The sequence below is a fragment of the Pleurodeles waltl genome, chromosome 3_1 (genome assembly GCF_031143425.1).
Source record: "Pleurodeles waltl isolate 20211129_DDA chromosome 3_1, aPleWal1.hap1.20221129, whole genome shotgun sequence".
NCBI lineage: Eukaryota > Metazoa > Chordata > Amphibia > Caudata > Salamandridae > Pleurodeles > Pleurodeles waltl.
This window is the reverse complement of record NC_090440.1, coordinates 136,113,341-136,126,620: the sequence shown is the minus strand read 5'-3', so window position 1 is coordinate 136,126,620 and position 13,280 is coordinate 136,113,341.

Here is a 13,280-nt window from a genome sequence, read left to right as displayed (position 1 = left end):
TAACCAGCCCCCAGCACCAGTGTTCTTTCCCTAAACTGTACCTTTGTTCCCACAATTGGCACAGCCCTGACACCCAGATAAGTCCCTTGTAAATGGTACCCCTGGTACCAAGGGCCCTGATGCCAGGGAAGGTCTCTAAGGGCTGCAGCATGTCTTCTGCCACCCTGGGAACCCCTTACTCAGGACATGCACACTGCCTTACAGCTTGTGTGTGCTGGTAGGGAGAAAATAACTACGTTGACACACTGTCTGTGGCATAGGTAAGTCACCCCTCTAGCAGGCCTTGCAGCCCTAAGGCAGGGTGCACTATAACACAAGTGAGGGTATATGTGCATGAGCACTATCCCCCTACAGTGTCTAAGCAAAACCTTAGACATTATAAGTGCAGGATAGCCATAAAGAGTATATGGTCTCAGAGTTTGTCAAACACGAACTCGACAGTTCCAAAATGGCTACACTGAAATCTGGGAAGTTTGGTATCAAACTTCTCAGCACAATAAATGCACACTGATGCCAGTGTGGAATTTATTGTAAAATGCACCTAGAGGGCATCTTAGAGATGTCCCCTGAATACCAGTCCGACTCCTAGTGCTAGGCTGACCAGTTTCTGCCAGCCTGCCACAACCTGATGAGTTTCTGGCCACACGGGGAGAGTGCCTTTGTCACTGTGTGGCCAGGAACAAAGCCTGTACTGGGTGGAGGTGTTTCTCGCCTCCCCTGGGTGGAGGTGCTTCTCACCTCCCCCTACAGGATCTGTAACACCTGGCGGTGAGCCTCAAAGGCTCATGCCTTTTGTTACAGCACCCCAGGGCATCCCAGCTAATGGAGATACCCGCCCCTCCGGCCACTGCCCCCACTTATGGCGGTAAGGCTGGAGGAGATAATGAGAAAAACAAGGAGGAGTCACCAGTCAGGACTGCCCCTAAGGTGCCCTGAGCTGAGATGACCCCTGACTTTAGAAATCCTCCATCTTGAGATTGGAGGATTCCCCCAATAGGATTAGCGATGGGCCCCCTCCCCTCAGAGAGGAGGCACAAAGAGGGTGCCGCCACCCTCCGGGACAGTAGCCATTGGCTACTGCCCTCCTGACCTAAACACACCCCTAAATCTAGTATTTAAGGGCAACCCAGAACCCAGGAAATCATATTGCTACAACCTACACAAAGAAGAAGGACTGCTGACCTGAAAGCCCTGCAGAGACGACGGAGACGACAACAGACTTGGCCCCAGCCGCCGGAAGCGTGAGACTTCACCTTCTGCACCCGACGCCCCCGGCTCGAGCTCCAGAGAACCAACACTGCAGAGAGGACTCCCAGGTGACTGTGAACTTGTGAGTAACCTGAGACGACTCCCCTGATCCCCCACAGCGACGCCTGCAGAGAGGATCCAGAGGCTCCCCCTGATTGCGACTGCCTGGAACAAAGAACCCGATGCCTGGACAAAGCACTGCACCCGCAGCCCCCAAGACCGGAAGGAACCAACCTCCAATGCAGGAGTGACCATCAGGTGACCCTCTGCCTAGCCCAGTTGGCGGCTGGCCCGAGAAGCCCCCCTGTGCCCTGCCAGCATCGCCCAAGTGACCCCTGGGTTCCTCCATTGCTTTGAATAGCAAACCCGATGCCAACTTTGCACACTGCACCCGGCCGCCCCTGTGCCACTGAGGGTGTGGTTTGTGTGCCTGTTTGTCCCCCCCCAGTGCTCTACAAAACCCCCCTGGTCAGTTCTCCGAAGATGCAGGTACTTATCTATTGGCAGACTGGAACCGGAGCACCCCTGTTCTCCATAGGCGCCTATGTGTTTTAGGCCCTCCTTTGACCTCTGCACCTGACCGGCCCTGTGTTGCTGGTGCGGTGACTTTTGGGTTGCCTTGAACCCCCAACGGTGGACTGCCTATGCCCAGGAAACTGAACTTGTAAGTGCCTTACTTACCTCAGAAACTTAACCTTACTTACCTCCCCCAGGAACTGTTGATTTTTGCAGTGTCCACTTTTAAAATAGCTTATTGCCATTTTAACCTATATTGTGTGTACTACTGCTTTAATTCAAAGTTCCTTACTTACCTGTGTGGAGTACCTTGCATTTTCTGTATTTACTTCAAATCTTGAATCTTGTGGTTCTAAAATAAATTAAGAAAATATATTTTTCTATATAAAAACTATTGGCCTGGAGTTAAGTCTTTGAGTGTGTGTTCCTCATGTATTGCCTGTGTGTGTACAACAAGTGCTTAACATTACCCTCTGATAAGCCTACTGCTCGACCACACTACCACAAAATAGAGCATTAGAATTAACTAATTTTGCCACTATCAACCTCTAAGTAGAACCCTTGGACTCTGTGCACACTATCTCACACTTTGAGATAGTATATACAGAGCCAACTTCCTACAACATCAGAAAATGAAACATCTGGGTGAGTCCAGGGTGGTGTGCAGCACATCCACCGCACCATTTTCTTACCCACAATGCCCTGCAAACTTCCACCATAGCTGGAAATCACACATTTTCCCACATTTATGTGATGGAACCCTCTGGAATACGCGGAAGTCCACAAAATTCCTACCAGACAGCATTGTCGCATCTATACTGATCAAAATTCTGCCCCACTTGTCAGAATAAAAATATTTTTATTCAAACTGCCCTTTTGAACCCCCTTTGGTTCCCCCCTCAACATATTTTTGGCTCTTCCCTGTCACAGGCACTTTGGTCTACCTACACAAGTGAGGTATAATTTTTACTGGTAGACTGAGGGGAATGTTGGGTGGTAGGTAAATTTATCCTGGTGCGGTGATCCCAAAAAGAAATGTGGGAAAAATGTGTTTTTTTGTTTAGCTAAATTCGAGGTTTGCTGAGGACTCTAGGTAAGAAAACACTGGGGGATCCATGCAAGTCACACCTCCCTGGACTCCCCCAGGTGTCTAGTTTTCAGACATCTTTGGGTTTGGTAGGTTTCCCTATATGGCTGCTGAGCCCAGGAACAAAAACACAGGTGCCCCCCCCGCAAAACAGGTAGCTTTGTATTTGATCATTTTGATGTGTCAGCATAGTGTTTTGGGGCATTTCCTTTCACGGGCACTAGGTCTACCCACACAAGTGAGACTTGGGGGAATGCTGGGTAGAAGGAAGTTTGTGGCTCCTCTCAGATTCCAGAACTTTCTGTCACCGAAATGTGAGGAAAAGGTGTTTTTTTAGCCAAATTTTGAGGTGTGCAAAGGATTCTGGGTAACAGAACCTGGTGAGAGCCCCACAAGTCACTGCATCCTGGATTTCCCTAGGTGTCTAGTTTTCAGAAATGCACAAGTTTGGTAGGTTTCCCTAGGTGCCGGCTGAGCTAGAAGCCAAAACCCACAGCTAGGCACTTTGCAAAAAACATGTCAGATTTCAATGTTCATGTTGCGTTTCCCGTCGCAGGCATTATGCCTACCAACACAAGTGGGGTACCATTTTTATCGGGAGACTTGGGGGAACACAGAATAGAAGAACAAGTGTTTCTCTACATTTTTCCTTCCAAATGTAAGACAGTGTGTAAAAACAACATCTATTTGTGAAATGCACTGTAATTCACATGCTAGTATGGGGACCCTGGAATTCAGAGATGTGCAAATAACCACTGCTTCTCAACACCTTATCTTGGGCCAATTTTAGAAATACAAAGGTTTCCTTGATACCTATTTTTCACTTTTTATATTTCACCAAATGAATTGCTGTATACCCGGTATAGAATGAAAACCCTTTGCAAGGTGCAGCTCATTTATTGGCTCTGGGTACCTAGGGTTCTTGATGAACCCACAAGCCCATACATCCCCACAACCAGAAGAGTCCAGCAGACGTAACGGTATATTGCTTTAAAAAATCTGGCATTGCAAGGAAAGGTTGTGGAGTAAAATGTGGAGAGAAATTACTGTCTTTTTCACCTCAACTTCAATATTTTTTTCTTTTAGCTGTTATTTTCTGTATGAAAAACCTTGTAGGATCTACACAAATGACCCCTTCCTGAATTTAGAATTTGGTCTACTTTTCAGAAATCTTTAGCATTCCGGGATCCAGCATTGGTATTATACCCATTTCTGTCACTTACTGGAAGGAGGCTGAAAGCACAAACAAAAGTAAAAATGGGGTATGTGCCAGTAAAATGTCAAAATTGTGTTACAAAATGTGGTTTTTTGATTCATGTCTTGTTCCTGAAAGCTGGGAATATGGTAATTTTAGCACGCAAACACTTTGTTGATACCATTTTCAGGGAAGAAACCAGAAGCCTGCTTCTAGAGCCCTTTGCCTCCCTTTTGTTTAACAAAATGAAACTTTCGCTTTATTTTGGCTAATTTATTGGTCCCCTCCATGGGAAGCCACAAACTCTGGAATCCTTAGGATGCTGGAAACAAAAGGACGCAAATTTGGCATGGGTAGCTTATGTGGACAAAAGGTTTTGAGGGCCTAAGCGCGAACTGTCCCAAATAGCCAAAAAAAGGCCTGGCACCTGAGGGAGAAAAATCCTGGCAGCGAAGGGGTTAAGTTAAGCTCTATTTTTCTAACCTTATGTGAATTATTTTTGTATGTGTTTTAACTGTTTTACTGTTTGAAGAGATGCACAAATACTTTACAGATTGCCTCTAAGTTAAGCCTGACTGCTGTTTGCCAAGCTACCAGAGAATGAGCACACGTTAACTTATAGTGAGTATCTGTCTTATCCTGATTAGGATTGTGGTTCCTGCTTGGACAGGGTGCATACCTCTGGCAGCCAGAAATTCAATTTCTAACTCCCAAGTTAGGAGTATTGTTGAAGGCTCCATTTACTGTCTTATGTTGACAATGTTTGAAACAGTATTCATTTACAGGAGGACTTCTCTGGTTATAAGTCCTAGAGTACATGTACAGCCATGGTTGGGGTGATGGCTATTTAAATGTTATTTAAAGTGAGCAGACTATCAGAACACAATTTGCATTTTACCAGTTGGTACCTTAGCTTGTCACCCAGTGATTTAGAAGTAAAATTGATAAATGCCAATGTGGTCCCTTCAGTGCATTGATGAGTCTGTACTGGAGTGCCTCACCTGTATCTTTAGAATGTAACAGGAAGCACCCTGCTTTAGGCATGCTGGAGGGGCTTTGTCTCACAAGTAACAAGTCTCCAGATTCCCTTGCTTAGGGCAGGTGTCTGTGAACTGGGATTTGAGAGTGGTTTGCTAATAGTGCTGAAGAGATAGCCAGGTAATCAGCACAGTTTCGGATCATGTTTTTGGATTCAGATCACTTCCCCTTTTAAGGCTGCTTACTCTGCAAATTAAAGCAGTAATCCATCTGATACAATGAAGGTAACTCTACAGCTACAGCTAGCTCTCAGGAAGTGACTGGCCATGGAAAGAACAAACTAGGGCTGGCTTCTTAGATCGCACTTGCTTGTGTGGAGAAGTGAGTTGGGTTTATTTAACACTTTTGTGCTGCTTAGATTACACTACACTTACATTTGAAAAATAAGTTACAAGGTTTTAAGCAAGAACAATTAAATGAAGTATGGAACAGAAAGAAACCATATAATATTAAAATAACTCTTACATGTTTAGCATGGTGGAAGAAACAATCTAAATATAACAAAATGCATTCACCTAAACAATCTTTTTTGCTATTGTTAGAAATGGGGTCTTTGTTTGACAGTCAGGTTACACCCTGTTCAAGCAACGACCCTCACTCTAGTCAGGGTAAAAGAGAATCACCCTCAGCTAACCCCTGCTTACCCACTTGGTAGCTTGGCAGGGCAGTAGGCTTAACTTCAGAGTGCCAGGTGTAAAGTATGTGTACCAACACACACAGTAACTTAATGAAAACACTACAAAATGACACAACACCCATTTAGAAAAATAGGAAATATTTATCTAAACAAAACAAGACCAAAACGACAAACATCTGACATACACAAGTCCAGTTATGAATTTTTAAAGATTAAACTAAAAAATAGCGCTTAGAAACACAAAATGCTTCGATGAGGTGTTAACACGGCGTCGTGACGGAGTCGTTCCAAACAAGCCGACACCAGCAGCGCCGGAGACGGAGTCACGTAGACCCCCAAGTACAGTACCTTTGGTGAAGAGTGAAAACAAGTCGATGCGCGAAGTCGGGGATCGCGGCGTCAGTGCGAAACGTTGAATCCGCTCACTTCGTGCGGCGTCGACTTCCACGGAGTCGCGGACTTCAGCGGAGCTGCAGCGGCGTCAGGCCTGCGAAGGTCATCGCGTTCCAGCAAAGATCACGGAGTCGGTTGCAGGCGGCGTCACCGGATTCAGCAGCGGCGTCGGTCCGGAGCCATCCGGCGTCGATTTCCTTGGATTTACACCAGCTTGTCTTTCAAGGGCCCTGGGACTGGATAGGGCACCACTTGTCAGAGCAGGAGTCTCTCCAGAGACTCCAAGTGCTGGCAGAGAGAAGTCTTTGCTGTCCCTCAGACTTCAAACAACAGGAAGCAAGCTCCCAATCAAGCCCTTGGAGATTTCTTTACAAGATGGAAGGTACACAAAGTCCAGTCTTTGCCGTCTTACTCTGGCAGAAGTAGCAACTGCAGGATAGCTCCACAAAGCACAGTCACAGGCAGGGCAGCACTTCCCCTCAGCTCTTCAGCTCTTCTCCAGGCAGAGGTTCCTCTTGATGTCCAGAAGTGATCTAAAGTCTGTGGTTTTGGGTGCCCTTCTTATACCCAGTTTCTCCTTTGAAGTAGGCCTACTTCAAAGTAAAGTCTCTTTTGAATGCGAAATCCTGCCTTTCCCAGGCCAGGCCCCAGACACTCACCAGGGTGCTGGAGACGGCATTGTGTGAGGACAGGCACAGCCCTCGTGGGAAGGCTCTTTTGCACTGGGCTGGCGGGTGGCCTTTTGGCGGCCGCCCGCCAGTCCAGTGCAAAAGCCAGAATCACCGCAGCGGTCTTATGACCGCGGAGCGGTGTTCTGGAGGGGGGAACTCTGGCGGGCAGCCTCCGCCGCCCGTCAGGGTTAGAATCACCCCCTATATGTCCCACCTTAACCATACACTACACCCTGCCCTTGGAGCTACCTAGGGCCTGCCTTAGGGGTGTCTGACATGTAAGAAAAGGGAAAGTTTAGGCCTGGCAAGTGGGTACACTGGCCAAGTCGAATTTATAGTTAAAACTGCACACACAGACACTGCAGTGGCAGGTCTGAGATATGATTACAGAGCTATTTATGTGGATGGCACAACCAGTGCTGCAGGCCCACTAGTAGCATTTGATTTACTAGGGGCTTACTATTAAATCAAATATGCCAATCATGGATAAACCAATCACATACAATTTACACAGAGAGCATATGCACTTTAGCACTAGTTAGCAGTGGTAAAGTGCTCAGAGTTCAAAAGCCAACAGCAACAGGTCAGAATAAATAGGAGGCAGGAGGCAAAAAGATTGGGGATGATCCTGCATAAGCAAAAAAGTCCAACAGCTATTGTTCTCACGTACAGCCAGTCATGAAATAATGGAGCAAAAAATGCAATGCAAAGTAGTGAAAAATAGACAAAATACTTATGATTGGCAATTTTAAAACCAACAGTATTGAAAGAGGTCCTGAAGTTGGTCCTACAATGAATTTCAAAGTGAAGCATTTTCTTCCTGAGTTTCTGTTCTCCAAAATGTTTGAGGAAGGTTTTCATGTCCATAACCAATAATGATGCAATAATTTTTTGTCCATTCTGGGATCTGAGCATGTCTTAGGCACTTTTAAGCTTTGTGCTACACTACATTTGACATGACTTCGCTCTTTGCCATGATAGAACTTTATTCCATAGTGTCTCCCAAGATTGTTTCTTTGCATATTTAGGGGCATTAGCTATCACAAAGCTCTGTTAGTCATTTATGTGTGAACTAATATTTTGATCTACAGGTGGAGGCATATTCTCTTTAGTTTGCCTAATATTCCCAGGCCCACCATTTGGAATAGGTTGAAAAAGTGAACCCAACAGTTACATTGCCTCATTCATTGTCTTGTTCTTGGCTATTAAAGTTCTGATGCATTGCTGGACAGGATGTATTATTGACAGACAAATCTGGGCCATTTCAGGTTTGAGTCAAGTGACATGATAAATTGGCTCGACAGGGGCTAAATTGAGGGGGGTCTGTTGTTCCTTTGGGATTCTTTGTGTTAACTCTCATATAACCTTTGACATTGAGGATTGAGTTAGAAATGTCTAGGTCATACAGTTTGACCACCTGTTTATCACTGAAGTTACCCCCAAATTTCTATTTTTTCTCTTCCATTAACACATCACTTAATTTAAGTATTTATTTCCTTACATCTTCACTAGTTTTAGCAATTCTTTATAGGTTTGCATATTAGTAGAATTTTCAACAATGGTATCTGCTTAGCATAAAGCTGATTGAAATGCTGTAGATTCATGTTGGTGATCACCATCAGTAGCATCCTCCACAACTTCTATCTGAGACATCTGGGGTGCGATCATCACTTTGGACTTGAAAGTATTCATATGTAATGGTGGTGAAAAAATTAACAATTGGACTTCAAAATCCAGTTCGGAGGAAGCTCCTATCTTGTACTTGAGTTCTTGCATTGCTGTTTATGGTTTGGGTGGAGCATAGTTGCTGTCCGTCTTCGCTGGTGATAGCTAACGATGTGATGCTTAGTTGATCTCAAATGTTCTCTATCTTTCCTCTTCCCTGTCTATCTCCAATCTCTGCCTCCTTTTTTGACTCCTTTCAAAAATCAATAGAATTGCCTGTACGTTTGCTGGAGTGAGTGCTTCATGTAACTTTTGGATCTAAACTTCACATGGGTCAGTATTAAGCTTGAGAAGATGGCTGTGACCCGGATTGGTACCCCAAACTTTGAATATGCATCCAATAATCCTCTGCCTCTGGTAAAACAGTTCAGGTAGCAGTGTTTGTCCCATTAAACGAGTAGTAGGACCCTGATTTCCCATGAAAGATAGAGGCTAGCTGCATTATGCCCAAATATGCATGAGTTAATGTGAGACAGTAGCCTCTTTCTAGCATGGTTACCCCCACTTTTGGCTTGTTTGTAAGTGTATCTCAGTGTGTTTTTACTGTGTTACTGGGATCTTGCTAGCCAGGACCCCAGTGCTTTTAGTTCGTGGCCTAATGTATGTGTTGTCAGTAGTGCTTGACTGTGTCACTGAGGCTCTGCTAACCAGAACCTCAGTGCTTATGGTCTCTCTGCTTTTAAATTTGTCACTGTAGGCTAGTGACTTCATTTACCAATTTCAATTGGCACACTGGACCCCCCTTATAAGTCCCTAGTATATGGTACCTAGGTACCCAGGGCATTGGGGTTCGAGGAGCTCCTTATGGGCTGCAGCATTTCTTTTGCCCCCACATAAGGAGCTCAGACAAACCCTTCCACAGGCCTGCCATTGCAGCCTGCATGAAACAGTGCACACATTATTTCACAGCCATTTTCACTGCACTTAAGTAACTTATAAGTCACCTAAATGTCTAACCTTCAGTTAATGAAGGCTAGGTGCAAAGTTACTAAGTGTGAGGGCACCCTTTCACTACCAAAGGTGCCCCCACGTAGTTCAGGGCCAATTCCCGGAACTTTGTGAGTGCGGGGACGCAATTACACGTGTGCACCACATATAGGTCAATACCAATACGTAGTTTCACAATTGTAACCCCGAATATGGCCATGTAAGGTGTCTATGATCATGGAATTGTCCCCCCATTCCAAATCTGGTATTGGGGAGCCAATTCCATGCGTCCTGGGGGCTCCACCATGGACCACCAGTACTGCCAAACCAGCTCTCTGAGTCTTGCAATGCAGCTACAGCTGCTGCCACCTCACAGACAGGGTTCTGCCCTCCTCGGGTCTGAACAGCTCAGTTCCAGGAAGGCAGAACAAAGTATTTCCTTTGGGAGCAGGGTGTTACACCCTCTCCCTTCAGAAATAGGTGTTACAAGCTGGGGAGGGGTAGCCTTCCTCAGCCTCCGGAAATGCTTTGAAGGGCACAGATGGTGCCCTACTTGCATAAGCCAGTCTACACCTGTTCAGGGACCCTGTGTACCCTGCTCTGGCGTGAAACTGGACAAAGGAAAGGGGAGTGACCACTCCCCTGTCCATCACCACCCTAGGGGTAGTATCCCAGACTTCAGTCATCTTGCTTGGCAAGGTGTGGGGGCAGTCTGGAGGACTCTAAGTAGCCAGTGTCAGAAGGTGATGTCAGAGACCCCTCCTGATAGGGCCATACCTGATAAGGTAGCCAATCCCCCTCTTAGGGCTATTTAAGGTCTCTCCTGTGGGTTCTCTTCAGATTCTACTTACAAGTTTCCAGCAGGAATCCTCCACAACTACTACTTCATCCTCTGACCTCGGATCAACTGCGACCTACTCCAGGAACCTCTGTAACAGCAACAAAGTATCTACAAGGGATACTTTTCCTCTGCAACTTCAGCTCCTGCTAGCAACTGCAACAGTTTCCACGGTGTGCATGCTCTGAGGACTCCCTGTCTTCATCCTGCACCAGAAGGACCGAAGAAATCTCCCGTGGGGTGACGAAGTCACTCCCCTGCTCACGCAGGCACCTTCTAAGTCAATGACCAGTTCTCTTGGACTCCTCTCCTGGCAACGAGCATGCTCCTTGGAACACAGAGGGTGGACCCCATTGACACAGACTGTCCTGAGGTCCTGCTGTCACAATTTGGAGGAGGTAAGACCTTGCCTTCCCCCAGAATGATAGTACCCCTGTGCACTGCATCTTCTTCACCTCCTGAGGCCTCTGTGCACTATGTGCAAAATTCCTTCGTGCACAGCTTGGCCCAGGTCCCCAGCACTCTATCCTGTGACTCTCAACTCACTGAGTTGATCTCCGGTGGCGTGGGACCTTCCTTTGTAGTGCTGCACCAACCACATTTTGCACCTCCTTTGTCCCCGTGTCCTGGGACACCCGTGAGTGCTATCTGGTGCTCTGAAGGCTCTCTGAATTACTAAGAGCCCCCTCTTGCTCCTCACACAGAGCCCCCTCTTGCTCCTCACACAGAGTTGAGGCCCCTAGGTCCCTCCTGTGTCCAAATAGTGCCTAGTTGATGCACAACGTGACTTTGCCGGAACCAAGGCTTGTTGGAGGAATCCAGCACCAAAAGTCCCCTGCATCCAACTTCACGATGTGGGACATCCTTTGCATTAGGCAGAAACCCGCTGGCATCTTCCTAGAGTGCATTTCTGCAGTCTTCGTCCAACCGGAGACTCTTCTTTTGCACCTTCTTCTGGGTTGGCAGGGGCTCCTGTCCTTCCTAGAACTTCTTTCGACTTCTGGACTTGGTCTTCTTCTTTTGCAGGTCTTCAGGTCCAGGAATCCACTGTTTATTGTTTGTAGACTTGGTTGGTTCTTGCAATAATTCCAATCACGACATGCAGTGTGTCCTAGGGAAACTTGCAGTACTTTACTCCTGCTTTTCTGGGCTCTGGGGTGGGGTAATTTACTTACCTTTACTGTATTCTTACTCTCCTAGCGATTCTACACACACTACACTTGTCTAGGGGGGAATTCATGATTCGCATCCACTTTCTTAGTATATGGTTTGTGTTGCCCCTAGACCTATTTTCTCCAATAGCATTCTATAGCATTTCCTATTGTTTGCACTATCCTATGTCTAATTACTTGCCTTATTTTGGTGTCCAGTGTAAATATTGTGTATAATACTTACCTCCAGAAGGATTATTGCCTCTAAGATATTTTTGCTACTGTGTCACCCAAATAAACTACCTTTATTTTTGGTAACACTGAGTATTGTCTTTACTTGTGTATAAGTACTGTATAAATATAAGTGGTATTGCATGAGCTTTGCATGTCTCCTAGTTCAGCCTAAGCTGCTCTGCTATAGCTACCTCTATCAGCCTAAGCTGCTAGAACACTACTACATTTCACTGATAAGGGATAACTGGGCCTGGTATAAGGTGTAAGTACCCAAGGTACCCACTACAAACCAGGCCAGCCTTCTACAGTTAAATATACTGAACCTGGTCAACAGTGAGCCGTAAAAAGAACCATTAAACACAGAAAGTAATCAGAGGAGGAACAGGAGAAGAGATTAAATTAAGTAAATTTTCGGTAAATGGAAAGTGAGTGGAAAGCCCGAGGATACACTGAGCATTACAATGCAGGAGCAGAAACAGATGTAAATATTTTTTTTTTACAGAAGCCTTACCAGTGTAACAGCACAGCTTTTGCTGCATTCCGTAAAGTCATAATCATGACCTATATGTATATGTAACCTGACATGTATTGTGTGTTTTAACATTATACTGATGGAAATTGGTGTGCTCTAATTCAATAATGAAGTGTATTCACTTTATTGTTAGTAAAACTGTACTCAGGGTGCGGTAACCTTATTAAGCAAAATATAATCATTGAATGTTTTTTAATAACTGTTCTATATTATTTGAATATGTTTGCATTAGAAACGTTTCTGTGATGTGTGCACTAATGTTCAATAGTTTAATGTTGAAATGTATTTCCCAATTATTTTTAGGCTCATGTATTAATAAACTCTGTATTTATTTGAACTGTAACATGAAATCCTGATTGAATCCATTTAACTGACATTTAATTGTAGAAGATTAATATGTGCACAGGTGAAATTAACTGTGCATTAGTGCAAAATATTTTTTAACATTGAGATGACTAGGCCTGAATCTCTTTACGTGAGAAACTGGTTTCCATTTTCTGCTAACGTGTCATTTTATTGCAGGTGCATTCACACTAAATGTTAGGTTGGAAACAGACGTGCTTTTGTTTTACTGATAGAGAGTCTGCGAAACGAATCTTGGAAAAAGAACATGAACAAACTTATTAAGATGACTGTCCCTTATTCATACATGTTGTAAACATAGATGACACACAAATTCAGTTCAGGCCAGATTAAGAGCCAGATATTCAGCCATTAGCTTGTGCTTGAACACGTTCATCCACTGGATGAAGGGAAGCATCCTGAGCATGAAAGGAGAAACATTGAGATCAATATAATAGGCTGAAATGAGCATTGTGTCCTCATTTAACTGAATATCCTGCCTTTAAGACCTGCCCAAAAGCGAGGAACTTGGTGACACTCTTTGAATCTGAGTTCTCTGATTCATCCTGCAAATCAATAGAGTATTCAAATGCATCAACCTCACTCCATTTATCAAAAAATCCTTTCATTTCCTAAAACCTATCACTGGGTGTAGCGGACAATGGCCGTGACAATGGCATGATTGGACTGCTGCAGCTTGCCCTATATAGCGGTTACGCAATAAACTTATAACAAGTTACAAAGAC